Raw genomic sequence first — 18,863 nt, 5'->3', positions numbered from 1 at the left:
CCAAAGCTGGTGCTCTGGGACAACGCAGAGGGACGGGGTGGGGAGGGTGTTGGGAGGGGGGGTCAGGATCCTGGGACACATGTACACCCACGGCACATTCCTTTCGATGTATGGCAAAAACCACCACAATATTGTAAAGTAATTGGCCTCCAATTAAAATATATAAATTATTTTTAAAAAACAGAAAAACTTGCTCATCACCTCTTGGCCGTTGGCTAATATCAAATGTATTTTAAAAGTTGCTGTAACAGTCTGTGATCTTTAGAATACATGAGTCTTTCTAGAGTTACTTTTAGGTTAGTTTTTCTGTGCTCTTGGGAAGAATGGGTATGAGTGAAATGTCATTAAAAGATTTGAGCTTAGATAGTCTGTTATGTGCATCATGGTTAGGTCTGGCACAGTTTATTTTGTGACGTAAGTATGTTTTGAAAAATATGGTTTTGTTTCCATTCATAATTCTCCCTCTTGGGCTAGCTGTCAGTAATACTATTTTCTGCTTTATCGGTATAATTGTAATATTTTCATTAAACTTAGGTGAAGAGAGTTAATCATACTCCTCAATTCTTGGCTTATTATCCTGTTGTATCTTATAAGGCCCCTCCCTATGTGTGTGTCTGTGCATGTGTAAGTGTACATTTATACAATTATACAATTTTTATCCTTCCTACTTCCCTACTTTTATCCTTCTTCCTTACTCCCAGTGTCTTCCCTCCATTTTAATATATGTCCTTATTTGAATGTGCTCTTGCAAACTCTGTGTTATTTGATGTGCATACTTTTTTTGTTTTACAAAAATGTTATTATGTATAGAATGCATTCTGTTTCCTAGGCTTCTAAGAGAAATCCACTGAACATTTTGCTTTTAAAATCTGAAACTGATGTTATGTGTGCATGTAAATCTTGTGTTTTAATATAAATCCATCCATGCTGTGTGGCTTTCAGGGTCTTAGTCTCCCGACCAGGGCTGAACCTGTGACCACAGTGGAAGCACTGAGTCCAGGGAATTCCCAAAATTTTACTTTTTATAATAAACTATAGAAACCTCATTCTTAACTTAAATTTCTTGTAAGTTTATTTACTTTGGAGATTAACTTTTCAGTAAGTTGCCTATTCATTAACCTTTTTTTAAATTGAAGTTGATATATTTTTCTTGTCAGTTTGCAGGGGTTCTTTGTAAATTGAAATATTAATCCCTAAAGGCTTTTAGATAAAACAGATTTCTTTCATCTGTAATTGGAATACTAACTTTGTTCTTAGTATCTATTGCTAGAAGCAAATCCCTTATTTTGATGTAATCCAATGAATGTTTTTTGCCTTGTGGTTTGTATTAATGTTCTTTAAGAATCTCTTTATTGTCCTTATAGCCAAAGGCATATTGGTACATGTTTTTCTTATTAACTTTATTATTTTACCTTTCACATTTTGGTATTGTATCCCTATAGTCTTGCTTTGTTTATCATCTTAGATAAAGATTCAGTATCCATTTTTAGGTTTCTCCCTGAAATGAGCCACTTTTCCTAGTAGCATATATTTGAGGAGTCTGATTCCTGGTTAAAAATCTGCATGTGATTTTTTTTTTTCCAGGTCTGACTCTAGGCTATTACAAAGGCTTTACCTGGCAGGCCTCAGAGAGAAAACAATTCCCCTTAGTAGACTTACTACAAAGCCAGGGCCTTGCAGCCTTGGCATTCAAGTCCTCAGGCCCCACTGCTGGTCATGCTCTTTACACAGTTGCATTGGGCTTCCCTGGTGACTCAGACAGTAAAAGAATCCACCTACAGTGCAAGAGACCCAGGTTAGATTTCTGGGTCAGAAAGGGAATGGCCACGCACTCTAGTATTGTTGCCTGTAGAATTCCATGGACAGAGGAGCCTGGTGGGCTACAGTCCATGGGGGTGGCAAAGAGCCAGACATGACTGACCAGCTAACACTTTCACTATTCATTTCTGCCTCAGGTGCCTTCATTCCTAGGGCTCTTTATATGTGCCCTGGGCAGAAGTCTTCCTCGGGTGATTCTGCCAAGACCTCCTCATTGGGAGGAGGAAAAAGAAACTTAAAGACACTTCCCTACTCTGACTCAGTCTTCATAACTTTTCCTCTCCTTCCCTGCCTGGTTTTTCCCTCCCTTCCACCTGAGGGTTCATAAAACACCCAGAGATTTTTGTTGGGAGAACCTGCAGCAGTGAGATGACTCCCCTTTCTGTGCTGATTCACACGACCTTCACCTGTGCTGTTCCATGGTGCGGGGTGGGGTAGAGGGAGGCAGGGGTTTTAGCCGCTTGCTTGTACTACACCAGTGATTAAAGGCTTCTTCATTACTGTCATTTTGGCTCATTGTTGGTTGCTTAATCAGCAAGTCTGACACTTGAGAGTTTGCTCTCTTCAGCTCACCTGAGCTCTCGGGATCACTGTGATCAAGGATCTCAAACTGTAGTTCTTCAATCAGCAGCTTCACTGTCAGCATCACTTGGGAACAGTTGGAAATGCAAGTTCCCTAGTGCTACAGCAGACTGCTGAATCCAAAACTCTGCTCTTGGGCTGATCAAGCTCATAACAAAGGCTTCACATGATTCTGATAACATGCATAAGTTTGAGAACCACTGACAAAACCTGTTACCCTTTATACATTGGTTTTTGTGGTACTCCTTTAGGTCCTGCTACCACTATCCTAGTAGTGCTCAGTCTCGTCCGACTCTTTTCTGACCCCATGGACCGTAACCTGCCAGGCTCCTCTGTCCATGGAATTTTCCAGACAAGAATACCAGAGTTGGTTGCCATTTCCTACTCCAGGAAGTCTTCCCAACCTCAGGGATTGAACTTGCGTCTCTTGTTTCTTCTGTATTGGCAGGCAAATTCTTTACCACTAGTGCCACCTGGGATCAAGTTCCCAGGGATACATGGTCTGTCTCTGAGCTTTTTATTCTGTTGCATTAATCTGTTTTTTTTTTTTTTTTTACATAAATATCATGATATTTTATTACTGCACAGTGTGGTATTTCCCAGGGTGTGGTATGGCAAATCTCTGCTCTTTCCTTTTGATGATTTTTGTTTCAACATTTTAAATATTTAACTCCTCTCTTGTAGCTGCATGGTTTCTGAAATCTACTGTCATTCTTAGCCTTTTCCTCTTGTAAGTAAAGTATTCCCCGCTTTCCTCTCTTCCTATCCTGGCTTCTTCCATGATTTCTCTCTCTCTCTCTCTCTCTTTTTTTTTTTCTTGCCATCTGAATATAATACACATAAGTGTAGGGGTTTTGTGGAATTTTTGGGGTACTTATCTTGCTTGGTGTCCTCTATGCTTCCTGGATCCATGGTTTGGAATTTGTCATTAATTTTAGAAAAATTTTGGCTATTATTTCTTCAAATATTCTGCTTTATTCTTCTCCTTTTGGTATTGCAGTTACACATATGTTATGTCGTTTAAAATTGTCTCATAATTCTCGACTGTTCTGCTCTGTGTTTTTGTTTTCCTTTTTTTTTTTTTTTCCTCCCTCTTTGTACTTAAGTCTAGGAAGTTTTCATTGGCCTATCTTCTTTTTTGGTTAGGTTGACTCTGCTGATGAACCCATCAAAGGCATTCTTTCTTTCTGTTTTTACTTCTAGTATTTTCCTTTGTTTCTTCCTTGGAGTTTCCATCTGTACTTTATTCACCTGATCCTGCATGTCATTTTCTTTTTCCATTAGCTTCCTCAACATATTTAATCATTTTTATTTTAAATTTCCAGTCTGATAATTCATAAACCTCTGACATATCTGAAACTGGTTCTGATGCTTTTTTTTTTTTGTTCCTTCAGACTTTTTAGCCTTTCAGTATGCCTTAATTTTTTTGTTAAAAGATTATTTTTTATCTATGTATGGTGACTGATGTTAGATTTATTATAGTGAAAATTTCCGAGTATATACAGGTATCAAATCAATATATTGAATACCTGAAATTAATATATAGTGTTATATGTCACTTATACTTCAATTAAAAAAAATGAACATGTTGTATCATGTAATCAGAATTGAAGTAGACTCTTAAGGGGCTTCATCGGTGTCTCAGATGGTAAAGAATCTGCCTGCAATGCGGGAGTCCTGGGTTTGATCCCTGGGTCAGGAAGATCCCCTGGAGAAGGGATTGGCTACCCACTCCAGTATACTTGCCTGGAGAATTCCTTGGACCGAGGAGCCTGATGGAATACAGTACATAGGGTTGCAAAGAGTAGGACACAACTGAGCAGCTAACACATTTAAAGGGAGGTTTTCTTAATTTGTCTAGGAATGAGTAGCTGTGTTTAATGTTTTCTGTTGCTGTAGATTTTTTGCTAGAGGGTTCAGATTCCTCAGAGTTTTTGTTTGTTTGTCTCCCCTCTTATGTTTTGCTTCTCCAAGAACTCCTCCTTAAGAAGAGTTTGTGTCTTACTGCTCTTTCAACTGTTATCCACTATGGTTTTCTAGAACCTTGTTGGTTTTGGAGAAAGAAATGGCAACCTACTCCAGTATTCTTGCCTGGAAAATTCCATGAACAGAGGAGCCTGGCTGGCTACAGTCCATGGGGTCGCAAAGAGTCAGACACAACTGGGCGACTCTAACTCACTCACTTGTTGGTTTGGTGATACAAGGCATTGGAGAGGGGAATTATTCTGTAATTGATTAAATTTTCATCTTTTAGTGAGCCTGTGACCTTCACAAGTGTTTGTTGGCTTTTCCCCCTCTTTTATGTGAGTCAAGAAGGGTTGAGGGAGCTGGAATCTTGGTAAGGCCCTTTGCCCAGGTTTAAGGTTTCATAAGGTTTTGATAAAGTCTTTTCAAGTAAAGCATAGACTTTTGTTATAGAGAATGAAGGGAATGGCTACCCACTCCAGTATCCTTGCCTGGAGAATTCCATGGACAGAGGAGACTGGCAGTACAGTCCATGGGGTTGCAAAGAGTCAAATACAACTCAGCAACTTTCATTTCACTTCATGCTCTCAGAATAATTCACAGTGGGTACTTTTTCTACTCCCTTCAACAGAACATGAGGGGAAATTTCTTGGCTTTTCATACTGAGATTCTGATGCAGTTTCTGGGGGGAGAACCCATTAAACTGTGTGGAACCCCCTAAACCATCAGCTGGCAGAGTTGTCACTCTCATACTCATCCTCACTCAGCCTCAAGCAGTTCCTCAAATTTACCATCTAAGTGCCTACCAGTTTATATATCCAGTAGCTTCTGCTCTTGGGAAGATGATCTTGGTTGTGACTCTGGATTTGCCTAGTTGTAAATTGATCATGATGGTGGGGATGGGAGAGTTTGCTATATTCTGGTTCTCTGATAGATCTAAGCATGTAATCTTTAGTTTGTTTCAGCTTTTTTCTTGTTCAAGGATCACGTTGATCTTCCAGGCTCTTTACATGTCAAAGCTGAAACCAAATGTGTGAATATACAATTTCATTCTCTATTTTAGCAAGTGTCTTATCCATTATACCTTTTCTTAGATTTAAGCTTCTACTGAAGCTTATTCCTACAAATAAGACCAATAAAGGCATAGTTGACTCTAGTTGAAATAGAGATGGGGATGTCTAGTGCTCTGTTGGGCAGAATTTGAAAACCACTGGTCCTTACTATAAACGAATCAAGACCAAGGCTGAACCCTTCTGAATATTCTATTGATTTTTGTCAATCATTCTGTCTTTAATTGATGTTAGGAGTTAATGGTGTGTTTTTTATAATATGCTGATTCATTATCATTCACAGTGCTTACTGTGTATCCTCATATACTTCATAGGTACACAGTTTATTTGGGGGGGAAAATGGAGTATGCTTTATTTTAAAATATGTATTTTATAAAGCTGTAAAAATAAAATATTCTGCTTGAAAAATGTCCCCATTGTCTGGAGAATTTGTTTTTCTTTCATATGGAAGAGAAAGAGGCACTGTCTTTTTATTTTCTATATTCTTTCCCTATGTATAATCTTTTAAAAAATATGTCAAAGGTATTTGATGTGATTATTTCATTTCCCATCTAAAAGATACTAAATATGTGATAATATTTCCCAAGGTGTTGTCATCAAATCTGCATTTCATAATAGTTATAAAGTTTGTGTAAGAAAATTGCCAGACCTTTTTCAAGTCTTCCAACTTCAGAGTCTTTAAACTTTCAGCTAAATTTTGAGGAGTGGGGCTGGGAGTCTGATATATAATTCTTTTTATTGGCTTTCCAATTTCTGTCATGTTATATATGCTTCTGACCTGTTTTTCATCTGAACTAGTAATTTAGTCCATTACTGGTCTGTGTAAATCTTAGCCACAGCTATTTCCCAAGGTGGTTTGGGGTCTAATGAGTGGTTGGTGTTGATGTCCAGCAGGAAATCTTGCAAACCAGATGATTGGTGTGGTTCAAACTGTAACCTTGTTAAAGCATTGGTCAGGTTGCACTTAGAGCTATTTAATTAGTTTGCCAATAATATTTGTGTACAATTTTTAGGTGACCACTATTTTTTTTTCCTTTCATCATAGGAAAAACTTAGTTGCTTGTTGTTATCAGAGTCGTATATTAATCCAGTACATTTTTTTCCATTAGTTTATCTTTAGGCAGGCATTATAATAACTGTTAGATAGTCCCTTGAACACTAGTATCTATAATAGTGTTGTCAACTTGAATTGAAAGTTTTTAATATATCAGCCACTGTACTAGAAAGGCTTTTTAAAAGTATAAGAACATTCTTTGCCTTCCAGAAAGTAATAGCCTTAATATGAGAGACAGCTGTAAAATAAATTACAATAAAATAAACAATGCATTAGTTATAGAAACAAAATGCTCTAAGATTGTAGATAAAAGAGTAGGAAATTCTGAGTCTTCAAGAAATAATTTAAAAGAGGTAACATTTTAATGGGGAAAAGATTTGCTTTTGACTGGAATAGGAAAGTCAAGCTATCTCAAGGGGACAAAACTAGTATGAGTTAAAAATTAATTTAAAATGTATATATACTTTTTTCTTCAAATTTATTGAAAATAATTCACATAAATAAAATACGTACCCTTTTAGATGTACCATTCTTTGCATTTTGACAAACAAGAACATTTTTACAACTAGCACTTAAAACAAGAATAAAATAAAACATTTCCATTACCCTTCCAAAATTCTCTCATGTTCATTTATAGTCAGTATATACATGTAGTTTTAGTAGAATTTTTATATGGAAAGTCAACTTATACATTAGTTCTTTCATGGATTGTCCTTATAATGTTATATCAAAAAAGTCATTGCCTTATCCAAGGCCATCTAGGTTTTTTCCTAAGTTATCATTTGGAGTTTTAAAAATTCTGTGTTTTAAATTTAGGTCTGTGATCCACTTTGAGTTAATTTTTGTGAAGAGAGTGAGATCTGTATCTAGATTCATATTTTTGCATGCAGATGTCCAGTCATTCTAGCAACACTTGTAAAGACTGTAACACTGTATTGATTTTGCATCTTTGTCAAAGATCAGTTGACTGGATTCATAGGGGTCTATTTCTGAACTATTATATTCCATTTATCTCTTTGTCTATTTTGCCATTACCACACTATCTTGATTACGGTGGCTTTATAGTACACCTTGAAGTCAGAGAGTATGAGCCCTCCAACTTTGTTCTTGTTTAATACTGTATTGGTCATTCTGGTTTGTTTGTTTGTTTGTTTTTTTCTTTCTCTCCATATCTTTAAAATCTGTTTGTCCATATCCACAAAATACCTTGCTGGGATGTTGACTGAGATTACATTGTGTTTATACATCAAGTTGGAAAGAACTGACATATTGACAGCGTTCAGTCTCCCTTTCATGAACATGGAAAATATATTTTTATTAATTGTTCTTTGATATCTTTCATCAGAATTTGTAGTCTTTCTCATATAGCTCTTATACAGATTATCGTGGATTTATACCTAACATTTTCATTTTGTGGGTGATAATGTAAAATGTAATGTGACTCTGCCTTTTCATTCTGTTCACGGGGTTCTCAAGGCAAGAATACTGAAGTGGTTTGCCATTTCCTTCTCTGGTGAACTGCGTTTTGTCAGAACTCTCTACCATGACCTGTCCATTTTGGGTGGCCCTGTTGGTTTTCCAGTACTCATGTATGGGTGTGAGAGTTGAACCATAGATAAAGCTGAGCAGCGAAGAATTGATGCTTTTGAATTGTGGTGTTAGAAAAGACTCGAGAGTCCCTTGAACAGCAAGGAGATCCAATCAGTCAATCCTAAAGGAAATCAGTCCTGAATATTCACTGAAAGGAGTGATACTGAAGCTGAAACTCCAATGCTTTGGCCACGTGATGTGAAGGACTGACTCATTGGAAAAGACTCTGTTGTTGGGAAAGATTGAAGGCAGGAGGAGAAGGGGATGACAGAGGATGAGATGGCTGGATGGCATCACTGACTTGATGGACATGAGTTTGAGCAAGCTGTGGAAGTTGGTGATGGACAGGGAGGCCTGGCATGCTGCAGTCCATGGGGTCGCAAAGAGTGGAACACAACTGAGCAACTGAACTGAACTGATTGTGACTTTGATTTCAAAGTTGTTTGCTGTATAGGAAAGGGATTGGCTTTTGTGTATTAGTATTATATACTACAATGTTATTATAATTGCTTATCAATTCCAGGAATTTTTAAGTTAATTCTTCCAGATTTTCTACAAAGATAATCATGCTATCTGTGAAGAAAGACAGCCTAATTTCTTCTCCCTTTTTATCTCCGATTTTTACTGTGTTGCATTAGCTAAGACATCTAGTTCAGTGATGAAAAGCAGAGGTGAGAGGCATCATCCTTGCCTTCTTCCTCAGTTTTGGCTTCATCCGTTCATATTACTCCCTCAGATCAAACACCTGTTTAAGTTGGGGGAATAACCTGATTGCTTCCATTCTTTATGCATATTAAAAATTATGTCTATTTGGTGAAATAAATTAAGTATAATCTATCTTTAGTCTTGGGCTTCCCTGGCGGCTCAGATGGTAAAGAACCTGCCTGCAGTGCAGGAGACTTTGGTTCAGTCCCTTTGTTGGGAAGATACCCTGGAGAAGGGAATGGCTACCCACTTCAGTATTCTTGCCTGAAAAGTTCCATGGACAGAGGAACCTGGCAATCTATAGTCCATTGAGTCGCAAAGAATCAGACACGACTGAGGAACTTAACACACATACGTCTTTAGTCTTATTTTATTCATTTTAAGAAGTTTATTGATATTATGGAGTTTGTGGTAAAAATGTTTTAAGTAGATCTATAGTTCATCTTATTTATGTTTATATTTAATGTATTAGCCCATGAAGAGATGAAGCAGCTGTAACTCAACATTATATTAAGACATTTATTGCATTTATTTAGTATCCATCAAATCATGTTCATATGAACGTGTGATTTAAGACCACCTTTCAGGCTTCCCTTGTGGCTCAGCTGGTAAAGAATCCTCCTACAATGCGGGATATCTGGGTTCAGTTCCTGGGTTGGAAAGATCCCCTGGATAAAGGAAAGGCTACCCATTCCAGCATTCTGACCTGGAGAATTCCATGGATTGTATAGCCCGTGGCGTCACAAAGTGTCAGACACGACCGAGCAACTTTCACTTTCACCAGACCTCTTTATCTTTTTTCAATGTTTATGCTATTGGAATGTGCAGAATATATGCTGTACGTATAAGATAATGTGAAGTTTGTGGACTTGTGATAAATTGATAACTGTATACCTGAACATGAGCTTCTCGGATTCCTCAGTCAAAAATCTGATGTTCAAAAACTATCTACGTATGATTGTGATTAAATCTGTTTACAGTATCTTCTATGAGTCACATTACAGGAAAGAGGATTTTTTTTCTTTTCTTTTTTTGCAAAAATCATGTGAAAACCACATAACCTCTATATTTATATTTGAGTCTATATCAAAAATTTTTCTCTTGGAAAAATTTCTTCCATAATATGGGAAAAGAATAACCCACTTCTGAATGCCTTTTGTTTTAGGCTGAATTTCAAAGGGCTGTTCTTGGTATTGTTACACTAAGCACCTACTCCGTAAGATTAACGGGACTCTGTAGTTTGTCTTTATTTCTTTAAATTGCTTTAAAAATTACTAAAATTTCAGTATAGTTTTAAGAAGCAATCAATAGGATATTTTAGATAATCAGAGTATAGTAAGCTCTTCAGTGTTTCTAAATGAGATTTACTGGTTTAGATTTCAACTCATTTTCATAATGCCTTTCAAAGTTTTATAAGGCTGTGTCTTGCAAATTCTGTAGAAAGGACTTCTTTGTTTCAAAATTGTAAATATTTAAAGAGTCATATGATTAAATATTTTCATTGATTGAATTCCGGCTCTGAGGTATGTAACAAAAGGTGTTCAGAACATCCTCACCTTGGAATGGTCTGCTAGTAAGGTACAAAGACTGTACTGATTATCCCTTATATCACAAAACTTTCATGGTGCTAAATTTTAATTTAGACAAGTAGGGAATTCTCTATTGAGGCAGGCAACAGAAGTAATACAGGCAATCTCCAGATATGCTTTATATTTTATTTTAGATTTAATAAAGAGAGTCTGAAACCTTTTTGGCCAAGTTATCTCTCAATACTTTTTAATTTCTACCTTAATGTGATTAAATAATGAAAATAGTCAGTGAACAAACCTCAAATCCAAGTTGAAAAAAGAGCTCCAATAATTTTCCTTCTTCTACAGATAGTACTATGAATAGTAATATTTGAAAAGGAGTAGTTAAAATATACTATCAGAAGTAGAAGTAGCATTTTTAAAGATGTTCAAATGCTTGGTTATTAGGAAAATGAAAGTAAAGGCCACAATGAGATTGCTAAAATGACTATCAGTTCAGTTCAATTGCTCAGTCCAACTCTATGCAATCCCATGAACTGTAGCACACCAGGCTTCCCTGTCCAGCACCAATTCCTGGAGCTTGCTCAAACTCATGTGCATTGGGTCGGTGATGCCATCCAACTGTCTCATCCTCTGTCATCCCCTTCTCCTGCCTTCAGTCTGTCCCAGCATCAGGGTCTTTTCCAATGAGTCAGTTCTTCCCATCAGGTGGCCAAAGTATTGGAGCTTCGGCTTTAGCATCAGTCCTTCCAAAGAATATTCAGGACTTATTTTCTTTAGGATTGACTGGTTGGATCCCCTTGCAGTCCAAGGTACTCTCAAGAGTCTTCTCCAACACCACAGTTCCAAAGCATCAATTCTTCATTGCTCAGCTTTATGGTCCAACTCTCACATCCATACATGACTACTGGAAAAAACATAGCTTCAACTAGATGAACCTTTGTCAGCAAAGCAATGTCTCTGCTTTCTAATATGCTATCTAGGTTGGTCATCACTTTCCTTCCAAGAAGTAAGCGTCTTTTAATTTCATGGCTGCAATCACAATCTGCAGTAATTTTCAAGCCCCCCAAAATAAAGTCTGCCACTGTTTCCACTGTTTCCCCATCTATATGCAGTGAAGTGATGGGACCGGATGTCATAATTTTAGTTTCCTGAATGTTGAGCTATAAGCCAACTTTTACTCTCCTCCTTCACTTTCATCAAGAGACTCTTCAGTTCTTCTTCACTTTCTGCCATAAGGGTGGTGTCATCTGCATATCTGAGGTTATTGATATTTCTCCCAGCAATCTTGATTCCAGCTTGTGCTTCTTCCAGCCCAGTGTTTTTCATGATGTACTCTGCATATAAGTAAATAAGTAGGGTGACAATATACAGCCTTGACTTACTCCTTTCCTATTTGGAACCAGTCTGCTGTTCCATGTCCAGTTCTAACTGTTGCTTCCTGACCTGCATACAGGTTTCTCAAGAGGCAGGTCAGGTGGTCTGGTATTCCCATTCTTTCAGAATTTTCTACAGTTTATTGTGATCCACACAGTTAAAGGCTTTGGCATAGTCAGTAAAGCAGAAATAGATGTTTTTATGGAACTCTCTTGCCTTTTTGATAATCCAGGGGATGTTGGCAATTTGATCTCTGGTTCCTCTGCCTTTTCTAATCCAGCTTGAACATCTGGAAGTTCACAGTTCATGTATTGTTGAAGCCTGGTTTTGAGAATTTTGAGCATTACTTTACTAGCGTGGGAGATGAGTGCAATTGTGCAGTAGTTTGAGCATTTTTTGGCATTGCCTTTCTTTGGGATTGGAATGGAAACTGACGTTTTCCAGTCCTGTGGTCACTGATGAATTTTCCAAATTTGTTGACATGTTGAGTGCAGCACTTTCACAGCATCATCTTTTAGGATTTGAAATAGCTCAACTGGAATTCCATCACCTCCACTAGCTTTGTTTGTGGTGATGCTTCCCAAGGCCCACTTGACTTCACATTCCAGGATGTCTGGCTCTAGATGAGTGATCACACCATCGTGATTATCAAAGTCATGAAGGTCTTTTTTGTACAGATCTTCTGTGTATTCTTGTGACCTCTTAATATCTTCTGTTTCTGATAGGTCCATACCATTTCTGTCCTTTATTGAGCCATCTTTAGTTGTATGTTAATTCTCAGGAATCTAGAGTAAAACCCTTGGGTTTTGTATCCAAAAAACAAAGGGCTTTTGTATACAAAGCCCTTTGGTTTTGTATCTCTTGAGTTCTAATCTCAGCCTAACCATTTATTAGTCAGGTGAGACCTCAGCAGTTTACATAACCTCTCTGAACTCAGTTTTAATACCTGTCAAATGTAATAACACATTTCTGAACTATTGTGCAGATCGTTAATATTTACAAAGTTCCTAATATGGTGCCTGGACATGGTCTCTCAAAAAATGACCAATATAATTAAAATATTTTAAATGATTCTAAATCTAGATACATAAGGTGAATTTAATGTGGTCATTTCCTCTATCCCTGTTATACACACCCAAACAAATCACTAAAATGGCAATTTTCAATTCAGTTCAGTCACTCAGTTGACTCCTACTCTTTGTGACCCCATGGAGTGCAGCACGCCAGGCTTCCCTGTCCATCACCAAATCTAGGAGTTTGCTCAAACTCATGTCCATCAAGTCAATGATGCCTTCCAACCATCTTATCCTCTGTCATCCTCTTCTTCTCTGCCTTCAATATATCCCAGCATCAGGGTCTTTTCAATCAGTCGTTTCTTTGCATCACGTGGCCAAAGTAGTGGAGTTTCAGCTTCAACATCAGTCCTTCCAATGAACACCCAGGACTGATTTCCTTTAGGATTGACTGGTTTGATCTCCCTGCAGTGCAAGCAACTCTCAAGAGTCTTCTCCAACACCGCAGTTCAAGCATCAGTTCTTCAGTGCTCAGCTTTCTTTATACTCCAACTCTCACATCCATACACAACTACTGGGAAAACCATAGCATGACTAGATGGACCTTTGTTGGCAATGTAATGTCTCTGCTTTTTGATATGCTGTCTAGGTTTCTCATATCTTTTCTTCCAAGGAGCAAGCGTCTTTTAATTCCATGGCTTTGGTCACCGTATGCAGTGATTTTGGAGCCCAAGAAAATAGTCTCACTGTTTCCCTTATTTCTTCATTTATTTGCAATGGATTGATGGGACTGAATGTCATGATCTGTTTTTTTGAATGTTCAGTTTTAAGCCAGCTTTTCCACACTCTACTTTTACTTTCATCAAGAGATTCTTTAGTTCTTCTTCACTTTCTGCCATAAGGGTGGTGTCATCTACATATCTGAGATTATTGATATTTCTCCTCACAATCTTGATTCCAGTTTGTACTTCATCCGGCCTGGCATTTCACATGATGTACTCTGCATAGAATTTAAATAAGCACAGTGACAATAATACAGCCTTGACATAGTACTTTCCCATTTGGGGACCAGTCTGTTGTTCCATGTCCAGTTCTAACTGTTGCTTCTTGACCTGCATATAGATTTCTCAGGAGGCAGGTAAGGTGGTCTAGTATTCCCCTCTCTTGGACAGTTTTCCACAGTTTGTTGTGATCTACATAGTCAAAGTCTTTGGCATAATCAGTACAGCATAAGTAGATGTTTTTCTGCAAATCTCTTGCTTTTTCTATTATCCAGCGGATGGTGGCGATTTGATCTCTGGTTCCTTTGCCTTTTCTAAATCCAGTTTCAAATCTGGAGGTTTACCTGTTGAAGCCTGGCTTGGAGGATTTTGAGCATTACTTTGCTAATGTGTGAGATGAGTGCAATTGCACCATAGTTTGAACAGTCTTTAGCATTGCCCTTTGTTGGGATTGGAATGAAAACTGACTTTTTCCAGTCCTGTGACCACTGCTGTGTTTTCCAAATTTCCTGGCCTATTGAGTGCAGCACTTTAACAGCATCATCTTTTAGGATTTGAAATAGCTCAACTGGAATTCCATCACCTCGACTAGCTCTGTTCATAGTGATGTTTCCTAAGGGCCACTGGACTTCATTTTCCAGAATGTCTGTCTCTAGGTGAGTGATCACACCATTGAGGTTATCTGGGTCTTGAAGATCTTTTTTGTATAGTTCTGTGTATTTTTGCTAGCTGTTCTTAATATCTTCTTCTTCTGTTAGGTCCATACCGTTTCTGTCCTTTATTGAGCCCATCTTTGCATGAAATGTTCCTTTTATTGTCTTTAATTTTCTTGAGATCCTAGTGTTTCCCATTCTATTGTTTTCCTCTATTTCTTTGCATTGATCACTGAGGAAGGCTTCCTTATCTCTCCTTGCTATTCTTTGGAACTCTGCATTCAAATGGGTATATTTTTCCTTTTCTCCTTTGTTTTTTGCGTCCCTTCTTTTCACAGCTATTTCTAAGACCTCCTCTGACAGCCATTTTGCTTCTTTGCGTTTCTTTTTCTTGGGGATGTTCTTGATCTCTGTCTCCTGTACAGTGTCCCGAATCTCCATCCATAGTTCATCAGGCACTCTGTCTATCAGATCTAGTCCCTTAAATCTATTTCTCACTTCCACTGTATAATCGTAAGGGATTTGATTTAGGTCATACCTGAACCATCTAGTGGTTTTCCCTACTTTCTTCAATTTTAGTCTGAATTTGGCAATAAGGAGTTCATGATCTGAGCCACATTCAGTTCCCGGTCTTGTTTTTGTTGACTGTATAGAACTTCTCCACCTTTGGCTGCAAAAATATATTCAGATTATAATATAATCTGATTTCAGTGTTGACCATGGGGTGATTTCTATGTGTAGAGTGTTCTCTTGATCTTAGTTTTTTGAATGTTGACTTTTACCCAATGTTTTCACTCTCCTCTTTCACCTTCAACAAGAGGCTCTTCAGTTCCTCTTCACTTTCTACGATAAGGGTGGTGTCATCTGCATACCTGAGGTTATTAACATTTCTCCTGGCAATCTTGATTCTAGCTTGTGCTTCATCCACCCCACCATTTCGCATGATGTTTTCTCTATAGAAGTTAAATAAGCAGGGTGACAATATACAGGCTGGACGTACTACTTTCCAAAATTGGAACCAGTTCGTAGTTCCATGTCCAGCTTCTTGACCTACATACAGATTTCTCAGGAGGCAGCTAAGGTAGTCTAGTATTCCTGTCTCTTAAAGAATTTTCCAGAGTTTATTGTGATTTACAGAGTCAAAGGCTTTGGAAGAGTAATTAATAAAGCAGCTGTAGATGTTTTTCTGGAATTGTCTTGCTTTTTCTATGATCCAACGGATGTTGGCAATTTGATCGCTGGTTCCTCTGCCTTTTCTAAATCCAGGTTGAACATCTAGAAGTTCACAGTTCACATACTGTTGAAGACTGGCTTGGAGAATTTTGAGCCTTTCTTTGCTAGCATGTGAGTTAAGTGCAGTTGTCCTGTAGTTTGAACATTGTTTGGCATTGCCTTTCTTTGGGATTGGAATGAAAACTGACCTTCTCCCATACCATTAAATATATTTTTCAATCATATTTCCTAATATCAAGGGATATTTATTCAAAGAATCGTTTTAATATTATTCTGAAAAAAACAAAATCAAAAGCAGATTACTCAAATCCTTTTAACGCCAAATGTTATAATACTTACATCATGTAGCTTTAGTAACTAGGTAACACTGCCACTGCTTTTAGCTATTAAATGATTATTACTGCTGAAAATGAGTGTATAGATATAATTATTGCTGAAGCTCTTCCTTCAAGACCTGAAAATTTCTTAGCCTCTCTGTGTCTCACATAACTTAGTCTGAAAATGAGGAAGACTGTCATTCAGTTTAGCAGTTTCTTATGTTTATTATGGTACTGCTGCTGCTAAGTCACTTCAGTCGTGTCCGACTCTATGCGACCCCATAGACGGCAGCCCACCAGGCTCCCCCATCCCTGGGATTCTCCAGGCAAGAACACTGGAGTGTGTTGCCATTTCCTTCTCCAGTGCATGAAAGTGAAAAGGGAAAGTGAAGTCACTCAGTCGTGTCCGACTCTTAGCGAACCCCTGGACTGCAGCCGGTACAATTACATGTAAAATACTTTTAACAACGTCTGAAACTTTAAAATGCTCAAAAATGTTAGCTATTATTTTATATGTATGTGTATATGTATATGCACACACACACACACACACACACACACACACACACACACACACATATATATATGGTAGTTACTTTGTATTTTCTCCAGTAGATCTATAATTTTACTTAAGGTATATTTTATGTAGGGTGCTTCTTTCAAATTATTATCCTGAGTTTATTTTGGCTCAAACAAGCTCAAAAATAGTGTTTTGTTATAGTGTACTATAGAGTTAAGAAATGAAGTTCAGAAATGAATTTTCTAACCTTGCATTGTCATTTTTAGCTACTGTATCGCCTTTTACTAGTTCTTTTTGGACCCTTGGAGAAATGTGGCTTCTTTGTTGTTTAGTCACTAAGTCTTGTCCAATTCTTTGTGACCCCATGGACTGTAGCCCACCAGGCTCCCATGTTCATGGAGTTTCTCAGGCAGGAGTACTAGAGAGCACTGTCATCTCCTTCTCCTGGGAATCTTCCCGACTCAGGGATTAAACCCACATCTCCTGTATTGCCAGGTGGATTACTTATGACTGTGCCACAAGAGAAGCATCAGAAAAAGGTGGCCTACTTATAGTTAATTACTTACTGATCTCCATTAGTCTGATTTATTAACTGTTCATTTTAAGGAGAAATCACTTTCAATATTATTGAAAACTCTTAAAAATTTCTTCTGTAGTTTAATTCTGGAAATTTTTACTTGTTCCATTTTTGCTATGTTTACCCTCATTTCAAAGCCTAAATTGAATATTTTCAGTCTCAAGTGAGAATTGTACTTATCATTTTTGTGTCTAATTATTTGCCTGGTTAAACATTTTATCGTGTGTTTTATAAAGAGTATTAGGTGTTGTTTCTGACTTCATGAAATTCTGTGTGCATTTAGACTTCCAAAGAATATAACGTTAAAGTCTTTGTTATTATATATCATATGGTAGGCCTACTGATTTGTTATTCAAATGATTTCCACAAATTCATAGGATACCAACAATTTTTTTTTCATGGTGTCATAATTTATATTGCAGTTTAGATTTGTTTTTAAAGAAAAATCACATTTTTTGGTAATTTTTCTTATTGTCTTGAAAAATTAAGATAAAAGCATTAAGATTAAAAATAGAAATCAGAGACTATCTTAACTTTCTGTTTGGTCACTTACTCTAAACTTAGATTTTCTGCCTAAAAGCCATTTAAATCAGAACAACTTTGAATGACATAGATCTGTTTTAAAATGCTGAGTATCAGAAATTGGTTCATATTTAAAGGAGGCTCTTATGTAAATACCAGAGATCAAAATGCCAATATCCGCTGGATCATTGAAAAAGCAAGAGTTCCAGAAAAACACCTATTTCTGCTTTATTGACTGTGTGGGTCACAATAAACTGGAAAATTCTAAAAGAGATGGGAATACCAGACCACCTGATCTGCCTCTTGAGAAACCTATATGCAGGTCAGGAAGCAACAGTTAGACCTGGACATGGAACAACAGACTGGTTTCAAATAGGAAAAGGCATATGTCAAGGCTGTATATTGTCTCCCTGCTTATTTAACTTCTATGCAGAGTACATCATGAGAAACGCTGGGCTGGAAGAAGCACAAGCTGGAATCAAGATTGCTGGGAGAAATATCAATAACCTCAGATATGCAGATGATACCACCCTTATGGCAGAAAGTAAAGAGGAACTAAAAAGCCTCTTGATGAAAGTGAAAGAGGAGAGTGAAAAAGTTGGCTTAAAACTCTCAACATTCAGAAAACGAAGATCATGGCATCTGGTCCCATCCCTTCATGGCAAATAGATGGGGAAACAGTGGAAACAGTGTCAGACTTTATTTTGGGGGGCTCCAAAATCACTACGGATGGTGATTGCAGCCATGAAATTAAAAGACGCTTACTCCTTGGAAGGAAAGTTATGACCAACCTAGATAGCATATTGAAAAGCAGAGACATTACTTTGCCAGCAAAGGTCTGTCTAGTCAAGGCTATGGTATTTCCAGTGGTCATGTATGGATGTGAGAGTTGGACTTTGAAGAAAGCTCAGCGCCAAAAAATTGATGCCTTTGAACTGTGGTGTTGGAGAAAACTCTTGAGAGTTCCTTGGACTGCAAGGAGATCCAACCAGTCCATTCTAAAGGAGATCAGCCCTGGGATTTCTTTGGAAGGAGTGATGCTAAAGCTGAAACTCCAGTACTTTGGCCACCTTATGCGAAGAGTTGACTCATTGGAAAAGACTCTGATGCTGGGAGGGATTGGGGGCAGGAGGAGAAGGGGACGACAGACAATGAGATTGGTGGATGGCATCACCAACTCGATGGACATGAGTCTGAGTGAACTCCGGGAGTTGGTGATGGACAGGGAGGCCTGGTGTGCTGCGATTCATGGGGTCGCAAAGAGTCAGACACGACTAAGCGACTGACCTGAACTGAACTGAACTTATGTAAATAGTTATAAATCTGAGAAAATATCT

The 18,863-nt window shown here is 37.7% G+C and overlaps 1 protein-coding gene across 16 annotated transcripts in view; it reads left to right on the top strand.

Annotated features, from left to right (window-relative positions):
• CCDC91 (coiled-coil domain containing 91) overlaps positions 1-18,863 on the top strand; it is a 395,073-nt gene that overhangs the window by 268,172 nt on the left and 108,038 nt on the right. The gene's annotated exons all lie outside the window — the stretch shown is intronic.

Source organism: Bos javanicus, chromosome 5 (genome assembly GCF_032452875.1).
Source record: "Bos javanicus breed banteng chromosome 5, ARS-OSU_banteng_1.0, whole genome shotgun sequence".
Lineage (NCBI taxonomy): Eukaryota > Metazoa > Chordata > Mammalia > Artiodactyla > Bovidae > Bos > Bos javanicus.
The sequence above is the reverse complement of the archived record's forward strand: the minus strand, read 5'-3'. Positions and strand labels throughout refer to the sequence as shown.